Below are 14,797 nucleotides of genomic sequence, written 5' to 3'. Positions count from 1 at the left end.
GGCTTACTTAAGGGTATCTATAGCCTATTACTATAGTTCTTCCTATAAAAATAGCACTAACTACTTTAGGATATAAAACAAAGGTATAGTAATTAATAAGAAGTCTTTTACCTATATATAATAGTATATACATATGCCTAGGAAGCTTAAGATATACCTTTTATTTTTATATAGTAGCTAGTCTAAGATAATACTAACCTTAGACACTCTTAGGGATCAGCTATTTATACTAATAATATAGCTAATAATAGTTGCTTCTAGGAACACGAACCAATAATTCTTAGCTAAGACTATATAACTAGTAAGTTCTAGCTCTAGTAGCATAGAATTAATATTGTAGATATATTCTAGTATAAAGTAATAGATGCCTAGCATTACCTCTTCCTTATTATATTACATCTTAGGCCTATAGATACCAATATTATCTAAGTAGAGGTTAGTAATCTTATTTAGTAGTAGGTATAGAATCTATTCTACTATCCTTTAAAACTAGCTAACCAAGTTGGTGGCTCCCTATAGTAAGGTAGTCTATTATATAAGTCTAAATAGTATCTAGAACATTATATAGTTATAACTATTTAGGTGCAGCCCAATTTAGTTATATCTAGATAGGAAGTTAAAAATAGAAACTATAATATAACTACCAAATCACTCTATATACTTATTAGTAGAGGGAGGGGAATATGCATCTTACTTTATTACTACATTAAGTTTATAGGTGTTATTAAGTAATCTAAACTTATATAGTTTGCTAGGTTTTATAATTAGAAAGGCTAAGTTATAGTAGGCAGTATAGCTATACTCTAGTATTCCTTTATTAAGTTATTCCTTAATAAGGGACTCTATAACCTTTATTATAGCCCAAGGGAGTTACATACTTCTTACTTACTAGGTATTATATAGTATAGTATAAATCTCTTATATAGAAATAACTCCTAGGTTAGTATATCCTATTTTCTTAAATACCTAGGCTAACACAGCTTCCTAATTAATTGAGACTAAGATTAGAAGCTCCTTCTTAGCTTTAGTAACTTCTAGGCCTATTTATAGGGAGTCTTATCACTTATTTATAAGGTAGGAACCCTTAGGGATTATTATAAATTATAGAACTAAACCTAACCTTACTATTACTAGATCTTATTTAAGTATTTCCTAGGCTTTTACCTAGGCTTTTTCTCTCTACTAGGGGTCCTACTCTAGGATGCTCTCCTCTACCCTACAGCTATCTACTAGTTAGACTTTATCTACCTTCTTTTTATATATACCATTTACCTAATATATTTAAGGTTCTATTAGTAAGGTATTACTAGTAGGGCTACCTAAGGCTACTATAGGTAAAAGGTATTATATACCATTCCCCTATCTATCTTTATTAGTTAGGAATAGAAGGGAATAGGGTACTATTAGTAGCCTTATACCCTCTAGCTATTCCTTTTAGTTATTTTAAACATTACTTACATTATATATATAGATTATAGAGTAAAAGTCCAATTCACTATTTATTATTTTTATAGTTTCTATATAAAACAAATTAAATAGGTATAAAGGCCTAAATAAATTAAAGTCCTAAAATACCTATAAAAGAGTAATAGGCAGAATCTCCTTCCTAAGTAATAGGAGTAGAGATACTAAGAAGTAAATACTAGAAAAGTACACTAGGCTCTATACTAGACTTTTAAAAAGTAGTTATTCTTAAAGCACTAGTTATCCTCTAATAAACTATCTTTAGGGTAGGTGATATGAAAATTAATAATATTTATATTATTAGGAGTAGTAATAGATCCTCTAACCTTGCTATTAGGATAGTATTAGATAGTAAAGGATATATGTACTAGTTATAGGTTGCCTAGGATTATTAGTTATATTATATTATTAATAATATAGAAGTTACCTAGGAAAATATAACCCTTAATAGAGACCTCTAAATTAGTAATCTATTCTTAGAAAGAGTTACTCTTAGTTCTATTAGTAGTAATTATATAATTGGTTTTTATATATATAGAGATATTAAAAGTTATAAGGCCTGCAACCTGTATAATATTATAATAGATAAGATTAATCTTAGCTCCTGTGTCTATTAGGGCGCGGATATTATATATTTTACCTAGGGAGATAGATAGAAAAGATAAGTCTTATTAGATAAGGATTTTACCCTTATAGTACTCCTAGTAGATGATATCCTAGGAGCTGTATAATTAGGATATGTTAGTAGTATAGCTAACTTAGAAACCTTTTTATTCCTTAAGTAGGATAAACTAGGGTTACTTAATAGTTAGTTTGTAATCCTTAGCTTCTAAGAGTTAACTTCCTAATTAGCTATTAAAGAAAGTATTAAGTAATAGCTTAAGGGATTTCTAGGTCTAAAGTAATAGGTGATATTTATTAAGGAATTTATCTAGCTTATCTAGGTCTATCTTATTAATTATAATATCTACTATAGTAGGACCCTACTAATAAGGAGCTCTATTTATTATTCTAGGTTCTTCCTAGAGCTTTATTACCTAAGGATCTTTATCTTTACCTAGGCTAATTTCTTTAGGTTTCTATAGATAAGGTATATTATCTATCTTAACATCTCTAAGATTCTCTACTCTAGCCTAATAACTAATATTTAGGTTAGGTATAAAGGTAGGATGCTCTATCTAGTATTAGTTAGGTAGTTACTTAGTAGTTAACTAGTAAGGGTCCTTACTAGTAGGTAGTATTAAGACTACTTTCTCTCTAGTTAGTATATAATATTCCTTATTTTCTTTAAATTCTACTAATAGGTCCTACTACTTTCTAGCTCTTAATACTTAACTATTAGCTACCTTATCTAGGTAGAAGGTTATTATAGATAGGTAAGTAGGGGCTTAACTAGTATACACCTTATAAGTATTAACTTACTAGGGTGATAGGCTAATAGTCTTATAGCTATTAAGAGTGTAGAGGTCTCTATTAAAGTAGACTATATTAGTATAGTTATTAATATAAGAGAGGTTCCTAACCTAGGGTTAGACTTAGATATTAGTAGTGCTAGATTAGACTCTATTAGGTCTTCCTAATTCTATATTCTATCTGCTAATATCTATCCTAGCCTTTCTTAATATATTTTAGATAGTTATATAATGATACTTATTGCGCCTAGTCCTTAAGGGTTAGGTGTTAGGAGGTCCTTCTTTGCCTAGGTTAAAATAGTAACTATTGTAGTAGATAAAGCCTTGGTTAATATAGTACTAGATTTTAGGATAGTTGTTAATATTGTAGGGTTTACTATAGCTAAAGTATCCTAATAGAGGATTTAGATTATTATACTAGTAGGACTGCTAACTATTTAGGCTAAACTAAGGATTAGGGCTGTACTACTATAGGCTAGGGCTATATTACTATAGACTAGGACTATATTACTATAGGCTAGGGCTAAAGGGTTATTATTACTAGGGTAGATACTATAGTTCTAGTCCTAGAGGAGGACCTTGCCTAGGGAATACTATATGTGCTTAATAGTGCTAAGGTCCTTGCTAGGGTATGTACTAAGGGTTGTTAGTAGTAAAATATATAGGAGTAGAGCTATTAGTAGTTATAGTATTAACTATAAGGCTAATATAATGTAATAATTATAATGTGTTATACTTAATATAGGTAAATACTAGGTTCTAAAGTAAAAAGCTCTAGACTTAGGCTAGGTTGGATAGGCCTATTTTTATAATCTTCTTATAAAGGTGCTCTATTTCTTGGTTAGTAGTTTAGGTTGATACCTATGTTAGTAGGGGAGTACTATTAGTATTATAAACTACCCTTTCTAGTAAGAGCTTGTTAGCTAGATTGATAGGATAGAAGTGGTACTACTAGTTATTCTTAGGGTCTATCTAGAATAATCTTGCTACTTATTATTTTAGGAATAAGGCTCTCTTAAATCTTGGCTACTAAAGATTTAGATACCTTCTACCTATTATTAAAGTGTTCCTTTATCTTCTTATACCTCTTAGTTTTATTAAGATGCGCCTGGATGGGTCCCTACTTCTATATTTTCTTAGTTTTCATGTCTAATTTATAGGCTTTAATAATATTAAGGTATTATCTATCTAGGATACCTCTTATAAAGATTTTATACTAAGTTGCTTTAGTAATTAAATTGCACTTGCACCTAATGTGTAATTCTTTCTTAAAGGCTTATATATACTACTAGAAGGTCTTACTATTATTACGCTTATTTTTGCCTTCTTTAGTAAGAGTATTTAGCTATTCTTAGGAGCTGTGCTCTCTTTTAGGGTTATTTTCTAAGTAAGTCTTAAGAAACTAGGTTTTTAAGGCTTCCTAATTGCTAGTAGCTAGTTTAGGTTGGTTAGGTAATTTAGTAAAGTAGGTATTGCCTATAAAATAGAGCTGTAGTTCCTTATACTTATGTAGGTTAGATAAGCTATAATTAGTTATAAGGTACTTTAAGTCTTATATCTAGTTATAGGTATAATACTGCTGGAATATTAGGTGTTAAGGTGTACTATACTTTAGTAAGAGTGTGGATATTACTTACCTAAGGCCTTCTATAAATATTATACTTTATTGGTTAAACTAGGTGTTGCTCTGCTAGCTCTTTTGTATATAAGCTTAACTATTATATTAAATATAGTCTGTATATTCTATATATTACCTTAAGTAGCTTATTAAGTATAATACCCTATAGGGGTGCTAGTTATATTATTATCCGATAAAGAGTCTAATATCCTAATAGTATTACTACTAGTTAGCTGTCCTATCCCTTTATAGTAGTTTTCTTTATTTCTATTTTCTAGTGATTCTATGTTATTGTCTAGTAGAAGAGAGTCTAGGGAGAAGGTAGTATAATTAAGAGAAAGGTCAATATCTAGGAGATTACTACCTAGGTTGCTGTAGTTAGTCTTGTTAAGATAGTCTAGGCTGGTTTTAATTAAGGGATAAGGTTGTTGGTGCTAGGGAGCTAATTTTTAAGCTACTTGTAGGTATAGTAGGCTGCGCTAGTTAAGGGAAGGTAAAATCTAACTATTAATGTAGCTGTAGGGGCTAAACTGTTCTTTTAGCTGCTAGGAAGGTAGTATGTAAGAAGGATTTTCTTTTAATAATAATAGGGGGAAAGTTTAAATAAAAAGAGATATATAATTAGGTAAAGTAGTAGGTTTTAGTAATAAATTATTAAATGTGTAGGTTGTTATTAGGAGTGGGTGGTGCTTAGTAAGTTAACTAGTAAGGGTCCTTACTAGTTAGGGTGAGATATATAAAAATAACTTAGGGGGACTAATAATAATACTAATCTATAAGATAAAGGGAAGTATATGTTCTTGTTACTCTAAGAAACACCTCTACCTTACTTATTAAAAGTAGAGCCTTCCCTTCTTAATCCTGTGACTAAGGCCTTTTAGTTATTAAAGTATAGGTTACAAAGCATATTCTTAAAATTGCTTGTCCTCTCTAGTAAGGGAGAGGAGGGGGTTCTTATTTTATTTAAGTATAGTCCTTACTTAATTGTTAGTTAAGAGTTCTTAAGGTCTTAGCCTTGTTGTCCTTTGGTAATAAAATAAAAGTAGATAGGTATTATAATAATATTCTATTTATACTATATTACTCTATAGGCGCTTATCTAAGCTAGTACTATTTATTCTATCCTTTCTAAGGTATATTCCTTTTGTATTAGGCTGGGCTGCTGCCTTAGTAGTATTTATTATTTCTAAATTAGGTAGTTATTAGTTAGGGACCTACTTACTATATAGGTTCCTAAAAGTTATCCTTTTTTACTACTAGTTCTCCTACTTACTTATAGGATTATATGTTCCTTCTTTATGCTTAGCCTTTAGTCCTAGTCCTTACTCTTTTCACTACTTACTAAGGGTCTGTCGGTTGTAAAGTTATAAAGTGTTTATAAGCCTAGTTTATTTTAGTATATAGGCTATATAGTGTTAAGAGCAACCCTTATTAGTCTATAATTATATATTCCTTTTAAGCAACTATTATAACTATTCTTTTTTATAATTAGCTATAGCTCTTAACTACGCTACTAGAGTTAGGAATCTTTTTATTATCTATTTTATAGTAATCTATTACCACTCCTTTTTCTAATCCTATTAAATTAGTGAAACACTAAGTCCTTTCTCTTACTATCTTTATTCAACTGGAGGCTTTATAGGTTTAGCCTTAATATAGATATACTAGGAAGGCTCCCCTAATATACTATCTCCCTAGCATAGTTACTAAAATATATTGAAGGGCAGGGTATATAGGTACTAGACTAACTAATAAGGCTAAAGAGGGTAGTAGTCAAAGCAGCTAACAAGGCATATAGTAAAGGTAATTGTAGGTGGTAAGAATAATTTAATAAGAAGAAGCATGTCCTTCTAGGGGTAGCTACCTAGGGGGTCTATATACTGCTCACCTGCAAAAGTAGGGGCAGGCTTAGTAAGGCTATTAGAGCAGATCTACTAATACCCTCACCTTTGATAGCAGCAGACGGACTCGGGCCGCTGCGCTTGCCGACAGTAATAATACTATTCTAGTTATATATAATTAATTTAGTAAAGCTAAGCACTTTATTAAGTGCGCAGCTTATAATAGTAGGATAAGTGATTTAAATACTACTAAGCTACTCTTAAAACAAGTGTTCTCTCTACATAGCCTTCTATACTTAATAGTATCAGACTAAGGACCCTAATTTATCTCTAAGGTATAGACTAAAGTAATATAATATCTAAAGATTAAGCTTAAGCTTACTATACTATATCACCCTCAATTAGATAGACAAACTAAATAAGTGAATTAAGAACTTAAGAACTATCTCTACTACTTTATAAACTATAAGCAAGATAATTAGGAAGACTAGCTACTAATTATAGAGATAGCTATAAACGCGCTTTATAACAACTCTACTAGTAACTTACTATTCTTTATCTATAATATATTTAAGCTATGTATAAGTTTTAACTATACACCCACACCTAAAAAGCCTTATTTATATATAAAGCGCGTAGCAGCAGACCATATTAAAATAATTAAAGAGATATAGAAGTATATATATAACATCCTAACCCTTACTAAGTAATATTAGGTGTTCCAAGTAAATAAACACTAATAAGACCTAGGTATCAAGGTGAATAATATGGTTTATATAGATATAAAGTATATAGATATAGGCAGGCTATATAAACTTAGCTACTAATAGATAGGCCTATATCACGTAGTAACTACATAAGGTAATTAGGTTACACTAGATCTACTATGAGGTTTATACTATATTAATAAGTTTAATATTAAGCACCTTATGCTCACTAGTAATAATCTACTACTAGGCTAATACAAACCACCACCACTACCTATATTGGACAATAAGCACCGAGAGGAGTTCTTTATTAAAGAGGTGCTTAATATATATATTAACTATAGTGTACTCTAGTTCTATATTAAATAGGAGGGATATCTCAATAACCTAATATAGTAGGATATAGACTTTAGTGAATTTAATAGCACTAAGTTATAGATTAAGAGATGGTATAAGGAGAGTAAGTGCAAATATTACTTACTAACTAGATAGACCTAATTTAATAATAGCTAGTCCTTAGGATAAGGACTTAGAGGGGAGGGGGGTAGTGTAATAATCCTTAGTATAGGTAGATAGTTAGTTATAATTAATGTCGCGGGCGTAGGCTACATCAGGATTCTACTAGTAGTTAGCTATACTACTAACTAGTAGTGATGTATGTAACCTTGCTCAGCCGTGTACGCGCCCAAGTTACTGCTACACCCTTGACCCTCTTATAATACCACCTTTAGCACATCTAGCTTAGTAACAATCATTACTACCTCTTTCGGCCCCATCTACTAAGTTCATGATATAGGCTTAGTAGTCCTATATAGTAATCTACTAAATAGTAGGTTAGAATCCCTAAATATAGGGAAATCTAACCTAGTATATAATAGAGAACTAGAAGAGATTACTAAGATATTTAAATATACTAGTAAAAATATAGAAAATAACTATAAATACTATATATATTCCAATAACTAGTTAGCTATATATAGGATAGTTAATCCTTCTAATAAACCTAGCTAATTATAGTAAATTAGGGCTATAGAAGCTGCTAAAATATTAGCCTCTAAAGGTACCTCTATAATATTAGAATAGGTCCTAAGCCATATAGGTATATATAGTGATAAATTAGCTAATTCCTTAGCTAAGGAAGCTATAAAGTAAGATCTAGGGAATTATTTAAAAGCCCTAGTACTTATAGGTATAGATATTAAGAATACTATTAATAAGGAGTAGTAAGATATTATAGATAAGGCTAAGGCTAAGTCTAATAATAGCTCCTCCTCCTATTATAGTATTTTTAATACTAAACCTAGCTATAAACTATTAATTCCTAGAGATATAGAAAGAACTACAGCCTTGGCGTTCTATTAGCTTAAAATAGGATATAGTTACTTTAAAACCTACCTATTATATACTAAAAAGTCAAATACTAGTACGTATAGGTATGGATATTTAAAAGAAACACCTATATACCTCTTACTATTATGTAAGGACTATATAGAAGAAAGAAAATTACTTAAAAGAGATATCCCCTTATTAAGTATAAAAAAGAGCTTTAAAAATCAGGAAAATATAAAGGCTATACTAGCCTTTATTAAAAATACAAAAATAGCTACTAAATAGTAGTATATAGACTAAGAAGACACCTAGTAGAAGGGTTAAGGAGATAGGAAAGTATATAGGTTAAGCTATAAACTTTATAGCTCTAGCTATAAGATTAAGGCTTCCTATAATTTTCCTATATTTGGCTCCCCTATCTACAAACCACTACCGTTTTGCTTTAAAATACACACTCGCTTAGTATTTGCTTATTCCTACTTATATTACTAGTTTGGTAATTTTCCTATACGAGCTTGGCCTAAAATATCTAACTATAATCATTGAAAACAAACTCAAAAGGGAATGCTATAAAATATTTATTTATTTATTTATTTATTTAGTTTAACGTCCCTCTTTAAGTCAACGACTATAAGAGACGGGGATAGCTATCCCATTAGTCTAGAGCTATGTATAGGATAGTGCCTAGTAGGTTTGAACCATAGTAGGCTGTTATACTAATTTATAGCAATCCCTTTTTGTGTTTGTTTTCAATGATTGTGGTTGGACATTTCAGGCCAAGCCCTTACAGGAAAATTGCCAAATTGGTAATATAGGTAGAAACAAGCAAATACTAAGCGAATGTGTATTTTAAAGCAAAACGGTGGTGGTTTGTAGATAGGGGAGCTAAATATAGGAAAATTATAGGAAACCTTAACTTTGTAGCAAAAGCTATAAATTAGGGTAACCTATATATTTTCCTATCTCCTTAACCCTTCTACTAGGTGTCTTGTCGGTCGGTATACCACTATTTAGTGGCTATTTTTATATTTTTGATAAAGGCTAGTGTAGCCTTTATATTTTCCTAATTTTTAAAAAGGTTTTTAATACTTAATAAGGGGATATCCCTTTTAAGTAATTTTCTTTCTTCCCTATAGTCCTTATATTATAGTAAGAGGTGTATAGGTGTTTCTTTTAGATATCTACACCTATATATACTAGTATTTAACTTTTTAGTATATAATAGGTAGGCCTTAAAGTATCTATATCCTATTTTTAGCTAATAGAAAGCTAAGGCTATAGGTCTTTCTATATCTCTAGGAATTAAAAGCTTATAGCTAGGTTTAGTTTTAAAAATACTATAATAAGATAAGGTCTATTAGTAGACTTAGCCTTAGCCTTATCTATAATATCCTGCCACTTCTTATTAATAGTATCCTTAATATCCATACCTATAAGTGCTAGAGCTTTTAGATAATTCCCTAGATCTTTCTTTGTAGCTTCCTTAGCCAAGGAATCAGCTAATTTGTTACTATATATACCTATATGGCTTAGGACCCATTCTAATATTATAGAGGCACCTTTAGAAGCTACTATTTTAGCAGCTTCTATAGCCCTTATTTGCTATAATTATCCAGGTTTATTAGAAGGATTAACTATCCTATATATAGCTGACTGGTTATCAGAATATATATAGTATTTATAGTCATTTTCTATATTTTTACTAGTATATTTAAATACCTTAGTAATCCCTTCTAGTTCTCTATTATATACTAGGTTAGATTTCCCTATATTTAGGGATTCTAACCTACTATTTAAAAGATTACTAGGTAGGACTACTAAGCCTACACCTATACCTTTACCTATAGTTAAATTAGAGGTATTAGTATAGATATAAGTAGTCTTCTAGCTTTTTCTCTGGCTGTTAAGGTTAAGGTGCTCTAATAGAGCCTCTTCCTTATTAAGAGAGCTAATTCTATAAGAGAATAGGATATCCCTAGCCTAGGGTGGAAAGTAATAGTATTTTATAGATTCAAGATATTGTCCTGTCTCTATATTTATACTTTTACTTATAAACTCAATCTGGGTAGGTCTCCTTAGCTTATTCTCTATAGAATTAATTCTACTTAATTCTCTTGGAATAGGGTGGGTAGGTGGGAGTTTTAAGGCTCTAAAAGTATACTTTTAAATAGTAGCTAATAGGCGTGCCTTAGTAGGTAGGATTCCGGCTTCTATTTCTATAGCTCTTATAGGACTAGTCTTAAAAACCCCTAGAGTCTTCTATAAAGCTAGATTCTGTATATATTGTAGTGGTTTTATAAGACTATCTATATTTTTAGCCTTATACCATAAAATAGTATAATAGCCTACTATAGTTTAAACCTATTACGCACTATCCTATATATATAGCTCTAGACTATTAGGATACCTATCCCTGTCTCTTATAGTTATTAACTTAAAGAGGGACGTTAAACTAAATAAATAAATAAATAAATAAATAAATAAATAATAAATAAGCATATGTATATATATATTATTACTAAGTAAAACTATTGCAAGACAAGGTTTTATCTCTTTCTAATATATTACCTATTACTACTTAACTTAATCCCCTGTGGCTCACTTATCTTATACTTATTAAGTATAAAAAAGGCAGCTAAATAACTAACTCCCTGTTTTAAATAACTAACTCTCTCTTTTAAATAACTAACTCCCTCCTACCTACTTGGGCCTAGCTACACGCTGCCGCGCAGTTGCTCTAACCTGTAGATATTTAAAGTTGCAAACCCTGCACTCTAATTAGTTCACTTGCCTAGCACCTAGCACCTTGCTATTATCTCTTACTTACCTCTATTACCTCTACTATCTCTACTACCTCTACTACCTCTACTACCACCACCTTATAACCTTACCACTATGGTATCTAAATCTGCTAGCGACGCGCTTACTAATGCGCTTACAAATCTACCTACTAGCATATCTACTAATCTACTCACAATGCCCGCTAAGATGCTAACTAACACACCTATCAATATACCTACTAATATACCTTCTAACTGCACCACTGTATAATCCTACGATCTATACTACTAAGAAGAAAGCAATTGCTATAAAGACATATATAATAAGGGAGATAGTAAGTGCAGCTATAACTACTAACTACTTGTTCTAGCTTACTAAAGATAAGGCCTCTTCTAACCTTATTATCCTATTAGCCTTACTACTAGAGGGCATGTATAGAATATATTAATAAGCTAAGGATACCTTGTAGGCCTAGGCTCTTACCTATTACTATACCTACTACACCCTACGTGCCACTCTCTCTAGCTATAAGAAGAGTAGTAGCTACTAGTTTACTAAGAGTATTAAGTAATACTATAACCTCTACTATAAGTACTAATCCTATACTATAAAGTATAATAGTACTATAAAGGGATGTGGCTGCCTATACTGTATTATAATCTATAACCGTGCGCACATAAAGGATAAGGATCTAGCTAGCTGGTAGGAGGTTAAGATTAAGGTTACTAGGTATATAAGAACTAAGAAGAAGGATAACACCATTATAGAGTCTTTATATTAATTAGTTATAGTATATTATAGCTTCCTTAATGCAAGCGCATACCCTGCCTACTATAAGTATTCTACTAAGGTTATCTTAAAGATCTATAGCCTTATTAACTAGGGCCTCTCACCTAAGAGGATTTAGGCACTAATTTATAATAATCCTATAATAAAGACTACCTATATTACCTAGTTAGATATCTGCTATAAGAAGTAGAAGTATAGGCTTAAATACTTAGCTAGTAGAACTCCTATATAGGCTCTACTTAATAAGCTTAAGAAAGAGATAAACTAAGAGGGAGAGAAGTAATAGTAGGTTATATATTCTCTTAACTTACATAGCAACCTTTATATCCTCTTCTTTATATATCTTACCTGTATTAATATAGCACAGCACTAGCTCGATATAATCCTCCTTAATGTAATATATAAGATAAACAAATTTAATATACTACTACTTTATATTATTAGTGTTGCACCTATAGGTAATAGCTATACTATTATCTTATACTTTCTCCTATATAAGGATAGCCCTACCTATCTATAGGCTATCTAGTATCTTAAGCGCCTCCTTGGTAATAAAGTTTCCTAGTATATTAATATCTTTGTTACTAATAAGGAACATACCCTAAAGAACTCTCTTAATAAGGTCTTCCCTATAATACTATAGATCCTTTATACTTAGCATATCTAAATAAATATCCTTATATAGGCCTATAAGACTTAGCTTATTAAGGCCTACTAGACTAAGGAAGAGAATAATAAGAATAAGGATTAGTAAGATAAGTTTATAGCTTAGTTTAATAAGGTTATATACGCCAAGACCCCTACTAACTTTAACACCCTTTTTAAGAGCCTTTATAATAACTATACTTACTAAGATTAAGAGGGCCTTATTTCCTACCTCTAATATAAATAGGGCTCTTATAAGGAAGAGTAGTATACTATCTAGACTACCTAATACTATTACTTTAGTAATAATATAACCTCCTAGCTTAAGGGTATATATTATAAACTTAAGGGATATATTATAGTCTCTACTAGTAACCTCTTAAAGGTAAAGGATAACATTACAGCTCTCCTCTATAATAAACACTATAGTATTACCTAAACTATCGCTAATTAGTTCACGCGCTAGCTGTACTCTATAATTAATAAGCCCCTTTTTGCTAAGGATATCTAGTAGAAGGTATCTAACTATACCTTAAAGCTTCTACTTAATTAAACTTGCCTCCTCTATAAGTAGTAGGTGTAGAATCCTAACCCTAATTATATTAACAACTTTAATTACTCTAGATAGTTTACCTAGGTCTTTAGTATACCCTATTAGCATAAGATTTACTAGAGGCATAATGCTAACCTATAGTAGTAAATTAAGATGGTAGATATTAACCTATATTAGTTTCTATATAAAGATATAGAGTGCGCTAAACCTACCCCTAAAGTAGTAGATATAATAGGTAATCTTCTACCTCTACCTTCTAATAACCCTATTTAAAGGTCTCCTACTACTAACTATACCTATATCTAAGTACTAGAGGTTGTTACTTATAGCAAGGGTTGTCCTAAGAAGGGTGCTAAGGCTAAGAAAAGTAGTACTTAGTGCAACCTCTTCTAGCACAAAGTACTTGTAGAGGATTAAGAGGTAGTAAAGTAAAGCACTAAGAAGAAGAGCAAGGCGAAGGTAAAGGTAAAGGCTAAGCTAAAGTAGTATAAGGCTACTAAGCCTACTTTAAGTAGTAAAACCGCAGTCCTTAATAAGAAGATTAATAAGCTAACTAAGCTAGTAACTTAATAGTAGACGTAGCAGTCCTTGTATAAGCGTACTTAGTAGTAGAGCACGATTACTATTAGTAGCTAAGAGAGTAGTAGCAAGAGTAGTAGTAAGGAGAGCAATAGTAAGAGTAGTAGTAATACTACTATAGCTAATAGCAATAATAATAATTCTACTAGTAAAGATAATAAGCTCTAAGGAAGTAATGCTAACTATATTATTACTACTTAACCTAAAGAGATTAAAGCTGCTAAAGATGCTATCTTCTATTTACTATACTCCTTGTAGCGCCCTTGCCTCTACTAGTATAAGAAGTATAACAACCCTAGCTGTAACCTCTATACTAAGGATAACCTAATATACACCTCCTAGTAGTAGCCTAAGGGTAAGAGTATAGGTAAGGGTAAGGGTAAGGTAAAGGAGTAGGAGTAAGGAGGCTTAGCATTTATAGAGTAAGTTAAATAATTAAATTAAGAGTACTACTAGTACTAATAAGGTTAATACTATAGAATCCGTGCTTAACACGCTAATTAGAGTGTAGAGTTTATAACTTTAAATGTCTATAGGCGAGCGCATAATAGGCGCAAGGTATGAAAGTAAGTATAGCTAAGCCTAGATAGGCAGGGGGAGTTAGTTATTTAAAAGAGAGAGTTAGTTATTTGAAATAGGGAGTTAGTTATTTAGTAGCTATAAAAAATATCTTTAAAAATTAGGAAAATATAAAGGCTATACTAGCTTTTATTAAAAATATAAAAATAGCTACTAAATAGTAGTATACTAACTAATAAGATACCTAGTAGAAGGGTTAAGGAGATAGGGAAGTATATAGGTTAACCTATAAATTTTATAGCTTCTACTATAAAGTTAAGATTTTTTATAACTTTCCTATATTTAGCTCCCCTATTTATAAAATACTACTATTTTACTTTAAGATATATACTTACTTAGTGTTTACTTATTTCTACTTAGATTACTAATTTAGTTATTTTCCTGTAAGTGCTTAGCCTAAAATGTCTAACTATAATTATTAAAAACAAATATAAAAAGGGAACACTATAAACTAGTAGTATAGTCTACTATAGTTTAAACCTATTAGGTACTATCCTATA

This window comes from Phyllosticta capitalensis, assembly GCF_038381095.1.
Source record: "Phyllosticta capitalensis strain CBS 128856 chromosome Unknown BKA78scaffold_9, whole genome shotgun sequence".
NCBI classification, from domain to species: domain Eukaryota; kingdom Fungi; phylum Ascomycota; class Dothideomycetes; order Botryosphaeriales; family Phyllostictaceae; genus Phyllosticta; species Phyllosticta capitalensis.
Note: the sequence above shows the minus strand (reverse complement) of the source record.